At 35.3% G+C, this 13,552-nt stretch overlaps 1 long non-coding RNA gene across 1 annotated transcript in view; it reads right to left on the reverse strand.

Annotated features, from left to right (window-relative positions):
• The window catches only part of LOC112611062, an 86,078-nt gene that overhangs the window by 72,076 nt on the left and 450 nt on the right, over positions 1-13,552 (reverse strand). The gene's annotated exons all lie outside the window — the stretch shown is intronic.

The following is a 13,552-nucleotide window of genomic DNA, read 5'->3' on the forward strand; positions in this document are numbered from 1 at the left end:
TGGCCAACAGGTATGAGAAAATATGCTTCGCATTAATAAAAGGGAAACACAAATCAAAACCACTATGAGATACCATCTCACCTCCCGTTAGGATGGCTGATGACAAAAAGACAAAAGACATCAAATGTCAGCAAGGATGTAAAGAAAAGGGAACTCCTGTCTACCATTGATGAGAATTTAGGTTGCTACAGCCATGAAGGAAAACAGTATGGAGATTTCTAAAGAAATTAGAAATAGAACTACCATATGACCCAGCAATCCATCTTCTGGGTATATACCCAAAGGCAATAAAGTCACTAGCACATAAACATATCTGCATACTCATGTTCATTGCAGCATTAGCTACACAGCCAAGATATGTAAATGACCTCTGTATCTGTCAACAAATGAATGGATAAAGAAACTGTGGTAGACATAAAATGGAATATTATTCAGCCCTAAAAAAGAACAAGATCTTGCCATTTGCCACATGTATGAGGCTGAAGGACATTATGCAGACAGATGACAAATATTTCATGATCTCACTTATATGTAGACTCTAAAACAAAAATTCAAACATAAGAGAAAGAATAAAACAGGGATGGAAGGGAGAGGGGGAAGAAATAAGGAGACGTAGGTTAGAGGATACAAAACTAAGTATTTTAAAAATTACTTTAGTGCCTGGTTAAGTATCCTGCTCCTAGCTACTCAATACATTTCTACTAAATGCAAAATAGCATTCCCAATTTCTCATGATTATTTTGTTGTCAAATATTAACATTTGTCATTTTAGTAAAATGATAGGAATTACTTTTCTAATTAATAAAATGAATCCCTATTTTCCTTTAGGAGTCTTCACCGAAATTGTTACAAAATAGTTGGAAGGAAATGTACAATGAAAGGTTATTTTAAGAAAGGTTATATGAAGAATTGCTTCTTAATTAACAATCCTCTTTACCAATTTAGTTGTAATTGATGTCCTTATAAAAGTGAAGTTTCTGTAGCATTAAGATTCTTCCTTAAGGCATGTAGTAATCATTTAAAGGTGGACTAACATACAATGAAAGTTAACCAGTAAGTCAGGTTGCACTATTGGTAAGTTTGTGCTGTTAGTGTACACTTTCAAATAAAATGAATATCGTTGAATTAGACGCTGTTACCTTTCTAATTTTACCGGCAATTTTAAAAAGAAAATGAAATCCTTGGCCTGAAAAAGCAAAGGCCATTTAACTTCCCTTGCATTGTTTGTAATCTTTTAAAAATATTCTAATGAAAAATAACATTAACATCTAAATTCATAAAGATTCCCTCCACTTTAGTCTCTTTACCTTATTAAATATACTCTCATTACTGATGCTAATTATGAAAATAAACCACACATGACCTCCAAATCACATTTTGTTTTCTTTTTTCTTTTTTCTGAGACAGAGCCTTGCTCTGTCACGCAGGCTGGAGGGCATTGTTGCGATCTCAGCCCAGTGCAACCTCCGCCTCCCGGGTTCGAGCGTTTCTGGTACCTCAGTCACCTGAATAGCTGGGATACAGGCGTGCACCACCACGCCTGGCTAATTTTTTTTTTTTTTTTTTTTTTTTTTTTTTTTTGCATTTTTAGTAGAGACAGGGTTGCGCTGTGTTGGCCAAGCTGGTCTCGAACTCCTGACCTCAAGTGATCTGCCTGCCTCGGCCTCCCAAAGTGCTGCGATCACAGGCATGAGCCACCACCCCTGGCCTAAATAACTTCTTAAAAATAATATGTAATTATAACTTCAAATGTTATAGATGTAGAAGAAACCTATTCGAATCTCTGATTTTTCAGTGGCAAAAGTAACATCTCCCTGCCGTTTTGACAAAGAAAAAAAAAAAAAGCTGATACCTATACATATACAGGTATGGTGTAATATAATATGTACACAGAATACAATAAACATAATAACATATACCTATATCACACATGTCTATTACACAGCACTGATCATTCATTCTATTACCACATGTTGAATGCCTATAATACAGCAGGCACTCTTCTAGAGAAAATGACTTGACATCTAAGGTAACTAAAGATCTGACGTAACAAAGTCTATTTTACATGAACGTGATTGCTTTTAAATACCTTCTGATAAAGAAAAATAATCCTAACATTTTGTATATGAAGGGTAGTGTAGACCCACTATGGGTTTTGACTCCAGATTGACCTGGTTTCAAATAACTATTGCATCACTTACTAGATATGTGATTTATGTAAGTTACTTAGGTGATTTATGTAAGTTACTTTAAGTTCTTTAAAAAAAGAACTTATGTAAGTTCTTGCATCTATGAAATGGAGACAATAATATAGATTCTTAGGGGGTGGTTGTTGCATGATAATTATATACACACACACACATATAGCTTAACACCATACCTAACACACCCTTCGAAAGGTAGTTCTTATTGAATCTCATTGCTGTGATTCAGGAAATATGTACAATGACACTGTATTAGTTTTCTATTGCTTCACTAACAAATTACCACAAATATAACCACTTAAACAGAAGTTTATTATGATTTTATAGTTTTATAGATCATTAGTACAACACAAGTTTCATCAGGCTAAAATCAAAGGAACTGCACTTCTTTCTGCAGACTCTAGGGAGGATAAAATCCTGTTTTCTTCCCTTTTCCATCTGCTAGGGGCCACCTGCATTTCTTGGTTTGTGGCCTCTTTAATCTATTTTCAAAGCCAGCGACAATGGGTAGAGTCCTCTCATCACATCTCTCTGGCCACCAGAAAAACCAGAAAAGATTTTTTGCTTTTAAAGATTCATATGATTGCACTGGACACACAAAGATAACTTAAGATAATCTCCCCCATCTCAAGGTCTGGAACAATGACATCTGCTAAGTCCCTTTTGCCCTGCATGGTAGCACATTCACAGGTTTCAAAGATCAGAGCATGCACATATTTAGACAGCACTATTCAACCTACTAACGACACCACGGGACCAACTGGGAGGGTCCTGTATTGTGGCAACAAGTGGCTGGAACTCAGATGTAACTATTGCTGCTGCTGGCATTGGACATTCCTAGAAACATGTAACTTAATGCTGAAGAAACTTTCCATTCTTCCTCTACCCACGTGAAATCGTGTTAGTGTAAATGCTATTAAGTTAGAAGCAATCATGCTCTACGACTATCTTAAGAGAGCAGTGTGAAGTCAAAATGAAAAATACGCCCATTTATGTTGAAATCCTTGGACTCTCTGACACTACTTTCATGTCCCTAATCAATATATCCCACGGCTGCAACTACCTGGGGCTTTACTGTTTAACCATTTTACACTCTCTGTGAATGTTCTTCTCTACAGTGTACGTTCTGCTCAACAGTCTTAGCAAGACAGCACGACTGGTTTGGCAGCTTCATCTCAATTAAGCAAATGAATTATTCTAAATGGATCTACCTAAGTAGTTTGATCCTGCCACCATCTCACATGTTCTGTCTAACGAACAAAGATGTAATAAACAATTTAAGTACATCGTTTGGCCACTATATTTAATTCCTTTCATCTGGTAAAGAAAATAACATATTTGCCATTTTAAAAAGCAGTGAAATAGAGTGGAAATTTTGTTTTACCTAGTCTTAAAATCAAGGGATTTAATGCAACTTCAATAAAGCTGATGAATATTTTTGGTATATCTACAAAGTTAGGCACCAGGGCCTCAGTAGATGGACCACATTTGTTCATTGCACTCAAAGACGCTAAACTATAACTATCCTAACCCCTCATTTAAACAATAAGGAACTGAATTCCGAAAGGTTTAAATGCAGCTGATTCCACCTTTGATGCATAATCCACCTTCATATCCCCCAAAGTAGAATTCATTAGCAAGATTGGGCTTCTGAGATTAGGGAGGTCAAGGCATTCAGCAGAACACTGACTCTAATTATCTTGGTAATCCAAGAGAGAAAAGTGGTGCAAAAGATATCAAGCACATTAATAATATTAGAGAAGCAATACTACAAATAGCTAGAGCTCCCTTGTCAGACACATCAGGGCTTTCATCTCAGTCCAGTATGTTAGCTTGTGAGCTTCACCAAACTGCTTGACCTTTCTAAGCCTCAGATACCTCATTTGCAAAGCATGGAGACATCATAGCATGGAGTACAAAAACGCAGACTTCTGGCTTTAGAATCATGTGGGTTTGAACGTGATTCTGCCATCTTCAAGCTGGGTGATGTTGAGTTCATTCACCTCCTTTAATATTACTCTCACTGATATTGGAATAATACCCGCCTCAAAGGTATTATTAACTCCTTGTTACAAGGAGCAAATGGGGTACATCGAGCACTTAGGGCAGTGTCTGAGTAACAGCAAGCAGTCAGTAAATAGTAACAAGTGTCACTGCAAATTAATTTGATGATGCTTTGTGAAGATTATTAATAAATGCAAACCAATTCCCTCATACCTGACAATTGCTATGGTCTGATGTTTATGTCTTCTCAAAACTCATATGTTGAAATCCTCACTGCCAAGGTGATGGTCTTAAGAACTGGAGCCTCTGGGAGGTGATTAAGTCATGATTTGGTTTAATGCCCTTGTTATACCAGCCTGAATGAACTATTAAAGCAATGCTGTGACTATCTACATTCTAATAGTAATTGTATATTTTTAAAGTCTCTTTAACCACGGACCCTATCCTCATGCCCCAGCAACTGAACGATTAATTTGTCCTCATTTCACAAAGTAGAAATTTGACTTTGGTAAGGTCCAAATGGTTCAGGATCAAATATTGAAGTAGGAATGAAGAAAGAATTCAAACTCAGTGACCCCTGGCTCTCTATTCACTGCTTTACCTGTTAAATTATATCACCTTGGCAGTTTAACAGTACACTGGAAACATTTTCGAGGAAGAATATTTATACACACAACTCTTGGCACCATAAATATTTGTCTGAATTTATCCTGCTCCAGGCCAATCAACACCTTATGAAACTTGTGATTTAAAAGGCTTGGATTTTTATTCATGCAATGTTAATATAATGGAAAACAATTCAGTATCTCCAGCAGGAATGATTTTATAGGCATTAAGCAGGTGGCAGACTACATAAACTTTACCTTTCTTGACATTTTTAAACAACTAATATAGTTTTAAAGCATGTACATTTTTGTGTCATTTAAATAGGAAAATTATTAATGATAAACAAAGGTTGTAAGAGACAGAAATTTGAGGCATTTTGTTTACATTGAGTTAAGGACATATAAACTTTGATAAATGTTAGTGGAAGTTACCAACACACATTCCTTTCATAGCAATGGAAGACCTCTTTGTATAATTCCAAATAACCCTTCTAACTTGTGAAAAATGAATAAGGAACTGGAATGTACAGAACACCAAAGTATAATAAGAGCAGAAATAAGTGAGCTTACTCCAGTTTATTTCCGAGTTAAAAACTAAGCAATAATTCCAAACAAGTACATTTCATGAGGCTTATCTTTCATGGCACTTTTCTTCTGACCTAGCCCAAAGAGAATGCCCTCATTTTTTACTATTCATTCCCACATAACAATTCCCTGGCTTCCTTCCTTACCTGCTGTGCTTTCGTATTGAATTAGAACTATAATTAGTCAGCACCTACTCATTTAGTCCACGAGTATGTATTTAGCACCAGGTACCATTTGTGATAATAAACAAGAGAGCTGTCCCTGCTCTCCAAAAGCTTATAGTCCAGTGGGGAGAACACAAATTAAGCAGAAGGTTTCAAAACAGTGTGATAGTATCTGAGGCATGTAGTGTGGAAAGGGCTAAGGCTTAGGTAAACAGGGTGTTCTGGAAATGCATGGAGATAATGTAGCTAAATAACTTCACGGACTCAGATGCTAGACAGAGAGCACCTGTTGAGCAAGGCACTGTGTTGGGGCATTGTAAAATATAAATTCAGCCCCTGCTGCCCAGAAAATTCACTGTAATTGGGAAGATGGAGGCCAAAGTTCTCTCCCCTTTTTTCCAGAACCAAACTGCCTCCTAGACATCTTCACTGGGATGTCCTACCAGAGCTAAAACTTATTAGACTCAATGCTTATTTGTTTTCTCCTCCAATCCCCAAACCGGATCCTCACCTCCAACATTCTCTGTCTTAGCAACTGCCCCAACCCATCCAGTTACTAAATTAGAATGAGAAGGAGCATTCCGTGGGTCACTTCCTACTTCAACTCTTACTTCAAAAGCATAGGACAATGTTTGGGAGGGTGAGTAGTAACAAGACAGGAATAGTTCACAAAGGTTTCATGGGACAAGGTGAAAACTGTAGGCATTATCCTATAGACAATTTTGCCATTCAATCACTGCTAGCATTGCCTTGTCACATAGCTAAATGAAAGAATATATTTATAAGGCACTCTGTGAATTTTCATTAGTGATAAATAGGCTCTGATTAATTTTAATGTCTGGCTGGGAAACAGGGAGAAAATTTGTTAAATCATAAAATGCATTCTAAAGTCAAACATTAATGGGAAGGGATCATTATTTAAATTAAAAAATTCCATGTGTGCATGTGAATATATACATATAAATAGCATATTCTAAAGCCAAATATTAATGGCAATAAAACTTTTTATAAGGAGCATACCAGATAATTCATATCAAATAGTATCTCTTGAAACTAATTATCTCTGTGGACCACAGAGACACAAGTTGAACATCCCTAGTCTGAAAATCTGAAATCCAAAATGTTCCAAAATCCCAAAACTATTTTCGGTAAACACAGCATCACGAGCGGAAAATTTCATACCTGACCTCATATGATGGGTTGCAGTCAAAATTTTGTTTCATACACAAAATTATTGCAAATCTTGTGTAAAATTACCTTCAGGCTATGTATATAAGATGTATATGAAACACAAATAAATTTTGTGTTTAGACTTGGGTCCCATCGCCAAGATTTCTCATTATGTATATGTGTATATTCTAAAATACCCCCAAAAAACCTGAAATCTGAAACACTTCTGGTCCCAAGCATTTGGGATAAGCGATACTGAACCTGTAAAGGCTTATAAGCAAAGTTTTTGCATTGAGTAGACCTCCACTGACATCGTGCCTGTGATATTCTTCTACTATGTGACCTTGGTCAAGTCATTTAACCTCTCTGAGTCTCAATATCCTCACTTATAAAATGCATATATACCCAACCTGTCAGGTTTTTATGTGAGCATTAAATAATATAATTGAAGCATAAATATATGGTAATAATTCAACACATTATAACTACAACTATACTCACTTCAAAGAGAAGCCAAGGAGAAAAATGGCATTTTGCTTAGGAAGAGGTCATTTTAAAGCATCAACTGGCTTTTCAGGGGAGCAGCATTTACTAGCTGTATGACATATTCTAACAAGATGGTGGAAAATGATAAACTAAAAATGATCCAGATGCAAACACCCAGAAATGCTGGGTAAAATCCACCTAAATCCACAGTTGAAAGTCCAAGAACAGAAAGTACTCAGGAGTCAGAAACAAAAGAGAGTTGAAAAACTAAAGTAGTATGCGAATATACTGGCAGCTGTCCTTACCGTGGATGATAGATGTGGTCAGCTTCCATAAACTTACAGCCTGGGTTTAAATACCATAAGTGACAAGAAATGAGGCCTTGGGCCCAAACAGGAGGAGGAAGTTAGAACTAAAACCCCTACCGAAATCTGGAACCTCAAAATATTTCACTATCGATGACAAGTAGACTAAAGCAAAAATATACTCACATACAAAATAACAAGGAAGCTATGTCTCTGCCATGGGCTTAGGTAGGAAAAAAAAAAAAAGAGAATCTCCCCTGAAAATCAAAAACAACTGACCAGCACCTAGTGTGGGTTTGGGGTTCAGAATTCTTCTACTAGTTTGTCTAGGAACTCCCAAGCCAAGGTATTAGCAACCATAGCAAAACTATTCCGAGCATTGATAGCTTGTAGGGTATCTGGTAGAAGCAAAAGCAAATCTGCACTGGAGGGCCACGAATTCCACCTAAGCTCACTACATACCTACAAGTACCCTAAAATTGCAATGCCAAAAATATGTTTAAAGTTACTTTTAAATATTCCATATGAGCAATGATTAGCAGGGACAGCCAAAAGGATTAGAATCCCACAAACTTCATATTATAAAAGACTCTGATAAACCCTTTGGAAATGAGCATGTTTAAAATTATTGAAAGAGAAATCAACTTCTAAAAAGAACAAGACATAATGGAAAAAGACTGGCTAGCTTTGAGAAAGAACAATTCAAACTTGTAACAGTAAAAAATATAATCATAGAAATTAAATCTTAATAGGCAGATGACATAGGAGATAAAACAAAATGTAAGGCACAATCGACAAATTGAAAGATAAGGAAAATACCTAAAATGTATCAAAGAGAGATAAGGAATTAGGAAAATAAAAGACAATTTAAGCATCAAAGAAAACAAAATCAGATGTTCAAATATACAGCTCTTTGGAGTTCTGGAGAGTGATAACAGAGGGAATGTAGAAATATTACTCTAAAATATAATGGCTGTGAATGTTACTAATTGATAATGTATTCAGACTGTCATTCATGAGTCGAAAAGCAAAAGATCTTCTCAAGATTAATAGATGGTTGGGTAGATAATAGATGGATGATAGATAAATAGATACATAGGTAGACAGGTAGATGAGAGAGAGAGAGAGACAGACAAATAATATTGAAACTGTATAGATAGATAGATAGATAGATAGATAGATAGATAGATAGATAGATAGATAGATAGATAGATAGATAGATAATATTGAAACTGTAGAGTTACAGTCACAGAGAAGGTATTTAAAGAAACCAGAAAAAAAAAAAGACAGATTATTTACAAAGGATCAACAATAGACTGACAGCAAACTTCTGAACAATAAAAGACAGAAGACATTACATTTAAAAGCGAGGCAAAAGTAAACTGTTAACTTAGATTTCTCTATTTCCGTAGGGCAAATAGCTCTGTCTACTATTGGAAAAAGTGAACTGTATATTACATTTATTTCTTTGGAGAAACTTTCAATACGGACTATAACCTTATTTGACTACATAACATACATCCTTCTAAAAGGCAAAATAACAATAAAAATACAAAACATGATCCCTTGCAGCCCTATGATTCATCAGTTTGGGGATTTAAAATTCAATCCTTCATCTTTGAAGATGCTGATTTCTACAGTGAGTTATTCTTCCAGGTCCCATGTGCCTCAAAACAAACAAAAACTACGAATAAACAACGAATATGAAATATCTCCTAGAGAGATTTAATTTAATTTGCACTTAAAATATTACATAAAACCAGTAGTGTACAGTAGTCATCACTGTTTTTTGTGGCGTAACTTTAATTGGTTCGAAAATCAACGGCCACCAGATCTTGCTCTATTTATAATATTAAAAAGTTGGAATTCGTGGATTTCTTACATTTGACCACCAAAAGATACGCTAGCTCTGAGTTATTAGGCTATGCTGCCCTGTTTAAAAAACAAAAGCAGAAAAGCCAATTAAAACATCTTATTATTAAAGATTGTGAGATTTTGACCCTGAAAGGTATTTTTATCTTCCAGCTTGGTGAAATATTCCTAGCGGAATTCACAGGAAGTGGAGAGCCAGCTGGGAAGAAGGGAGCCTTTGAAGTGGCTGTGCCTGTGAGGGACCCTCAGCGTCAAGGGGCTGCAGAGCTCTGATATCCCATGGGTGCCTGAAAGAAGCTTTTTCTCTGTTGATGAGTTCTCAGTCAGTTAGATACTTTCTGTCTTCACTAATAATTTTCATATTACAAATGTGATTACAGAGGTTTACATTTTTTTCCAAACCAAACAATTGGGTAAATTTCAATATAAACTCTTTCCAGTCTATGCATGTATAAGTATTCTAAACATTCTACGTACTTTTAAAAGATACTTGGACTGCCTGATAAATAAGGTTAGCAATCTTAATGACTGCAGTTGAATATGTCTCTTACAAGAATGGAGATAACATTAATTCTTTCATATTGATTAAATCTTTAGCAATTTGCTAACTGTATTCAAAAATATATACTGTATGCCCAATAAAATCTGCAGATTAAGAAATTAAACATGTTTATATTGTGTTACTTCCTATTATTTTTCTTCATAAACTACAATGATATCTTTAATTTTATTTTTTTCAAGACATCAAAACAAGAAAGGAAAAAAAACAATTTTAAAGAATGAAAATAGACCAGGCCTTCACATCCAGGTTAAACAGATATCTTTGTTCAGAACTACAAACAAATACGTAAAACAGCCAAAAATCATCCTACTCACAAGCACCTTCAGACTATTACAAGAATTGAAAGGTAGCCAAGATTTGTTCTCTGACAAGTACTCAAGTATTCTAACACTAACATGAAATGGTACGACAGTTACCCTCACAGGATGATGACTTTTGTTTCATAAACCATCTTAAACACTAAATTATTAAACTGAAACTTGGTTTTTAAATGATGAAATTAAAGTCACAGGTTCACATCCCAGAAAAGGTGAGTGGGAACAAGCCTGAATTGTGTGAGATCATTGGGTATGCAGCCATGATTTCAGGGGAAGCAGCATAGACGTTTTTCAGCTTGGGTTTAAGCTTGGAGTGAATTCCATGGCCTCCCTAGGCCTGTGTTGTCTTTCTTATCACTGCCTAGTGATCTCTGCATATAAGGAACAAGGAACAATAATAATAGCTAATGCTTACTGAATAGTGAATATAAACTGGCCTTGTTTTAATCATTTTACATATACCACCTCATTGAGTCCTCATAAAAACCCTGAGGTAGGCAGTCTACCTCATGTACAGTTCCGTTCGACAGATACGAGAAGAAAGGCAGAGCAGGGTTAATTTACTTGCCTGGAAATCACTGTTAGCAGGAGATGGGCGATTTGAATACGGGTACATTTATACATGCACCCACAGAACCTGTGCGTGCATGCGTGTGTGTGTGCGAGTCTGTGTGTAAACACAGTAACATAAAACTTACCATTCTAATCATTTTCAAGTATACAATTCAGTGACATTAAGTGCATTCACAACATTGTACAACCATTACTCCTATCAATTTCCACAACTTTTTCATCATCGCAAACAGAAACTCTCTACCTTTTAAGATGAATTAACTTTTCTCCCTCCCTCAGTCCCACAGCCTGTCTTTTTAACTACTTCCTTCTTTTGAGTAAATGAAGTAAAACTGAATCTCTGTAACAAAAACTGAGAAAGAAACAAACTAAAAATCATTTTGTCATCCCAAATCCTTGAGAAAGAAACAAACGAAAAATCATTTTGTCATCCCAAATCCTTAATAATGGAAAGTCTGAGGATGTATTTTAGGCAGAATAAAGATAATACCAGGGAGGAGGTCTGAGTATGAGAAGGGATCATAAGCAGAGATATCGTTAAATTTTTTATTAAATCTCAACAATATTGATTGAATAAAATAGTAGCATTTAATTTCTGTCTTTAAAGATCAGCAGAATTAAAATATCAGGTACCACCGTATGTAAATTAGAAAGGAAGTAAGATCAAAGTTAAAGCATTTTAAGGTTCTTGTAATTTTCAGGATGAAGGTAAATGTTTTGATACTTCTAGAAGAATAGACGCGGAACACATAGCTTCTAAACAAGTTGAGGAGAAAAAAGTAAAAGGAAAAAAAAGACGGCCGGGCGCGGTGGCTCACGCCTGTAATCCCAGCACTTTGGGAGGCCGAGACGGGTGGATCACAAGGTCAGGAGATCGAGACCATCCTGGCTAACACAGGGAAACCCGGTCTCTACTAAAACTACAAAAAATTAGCTGGGCGTGGTGGCGGGCGCCTGTAGTCCTAGCTACTCACGAGGCTGAAGCAGAAGAATGGCGTGAACCCGGGAGGTGGAGCTTGCAGTGAGCCGAGATCAGGCCACTGCACTCCAGCCTGGGCAACAGAGTGAGACTCGGTCTCAAAATAAATAAATAAATAAATAAATAAAGACACCAAAAATGAAAGAAACACACACACAACACAACACAACAAAAAATACTTGCCATAGATATATTGATGCATAGAGTATTATATATATCATGAAATACCTACATTAGAGAAGTAGAAACATTCAACATTAATAAGTTTAGTGTGCAACCCAGAAATTTAGAAAAAGAGTAGAAAACCAAAAGCAAAGAAAATAAGAGGAAAGAAATATTAAAAATAAAATCATAACAATGAGAAGTGAAAACATACAATAGAGAGAATCAACAATGCCAAAAATTAAGCCTTTGGACAGAATAATAATACAGAAAGACTTCTGGCTAGATCAATTGAAAGACAAATAGAAGACACAAAATAAAAAATACTTGTAATAAAAAAGAGACATTACAGTACATGCTACAGAGATTTTAAAAAGGCGACAAGTTTTTAGGGGCAACAGTAATGTCAAATATCTTGAAAATGTCGTCAAAAATAGATATATCCTTTAAAAATACAAATTCCAAAATTTACTCAAAGAGCAGGTAAAAGTTTAGTAGTCTTAGAGCCATTAAAGAAATTAAATCAGCAGTTAAAAATCTTCTCCAAAGGAGAACACTAGGTCCAAATGGCTTTGTAGCAGATAATTCCAATCCTACACAAGTTTTCAGAGAATAGAAAAGTAATAGTCTCCTCAACACATTTTGAATGTAGTTCTCAAGCTTGAGATGGCGCGCTCAAGCTGTGATACCAAGGAAAAACAAGGAAAACAGTATTTATCAAACTTACTTATGAGCATAAATTCAACAAATTGAGCACAGCATTGTTTAAAAGTGTATATATGTCAAGACCCAGCTGGAATTATTTCAGAAACATAGGATTGAATTAATAATAATAAAGTATTAAAATCAGTTACTACTCTAAAAGAATAAAAAAGGAAAATTATGTTATTACCCCAATGGATACAAAAAAAGGGGGCTGATGAAATTCAGCATCACCCATAAAAAATCCAAGCAAGGAAACAAACAAGAAAATGGCAAGAGAGAAATTTCCTAACCTGAAAAGAACATGTATAAAAATAGCATTAAAATAAATGCCACACTTAATGGCAAAACATTGAGAACATTTACTTTAAGATAAAGCAGCTTAATGACAAAGATATTCATTATTATCACTTCCATGGCAAAAAGGTAAAACAAAATAAAATTGCATCCACACTTTGTATCATACATAGACATTAACTTTAAATGGATTCAACACTAAGACTTAGTTGTTGAAGACAGTTTATCTTCATGATTTCAGAACTGGGAAAGATTTCTTAAGACCCTGAAAGTTCCAACTATAAAGAAAAATATTAATAAACACAACTTCATTAAAACTTCCAACTTTTGCTCATCAAAAGATACTATAAAAGCAATAAAGAGCCATATAGTAGAAAAATATGACCAAGAATTAGTATTCATATATATAAAGAACTTCTACACGTTAATATGAAAAAGAAAATCCACTAAAAACATGGGCAAAAGACCTCTTCTGAAGTTTCAAACACAATCATGGACGGAATCACACTTTATTGTGTAATGATGATGTCACCTGGTCTCCTCACTACTTAAAATCTAAATAAGA

This window comes from Theropithecus gelada, chromosome 17 (genome assembly GCF_003255815.1).
Source record: "Theropithecus gelada isolate Dixy chromosome 17, Tgel_1.0, whole genome shotgun sequence".
Taxonomy (NCBI): domain Eukaryota; kingdom Metazoa; phylum Chordata; class Mammalia; order Primates; family Cercopithecidae; genus Theropithecus; species Theropithecus gelada.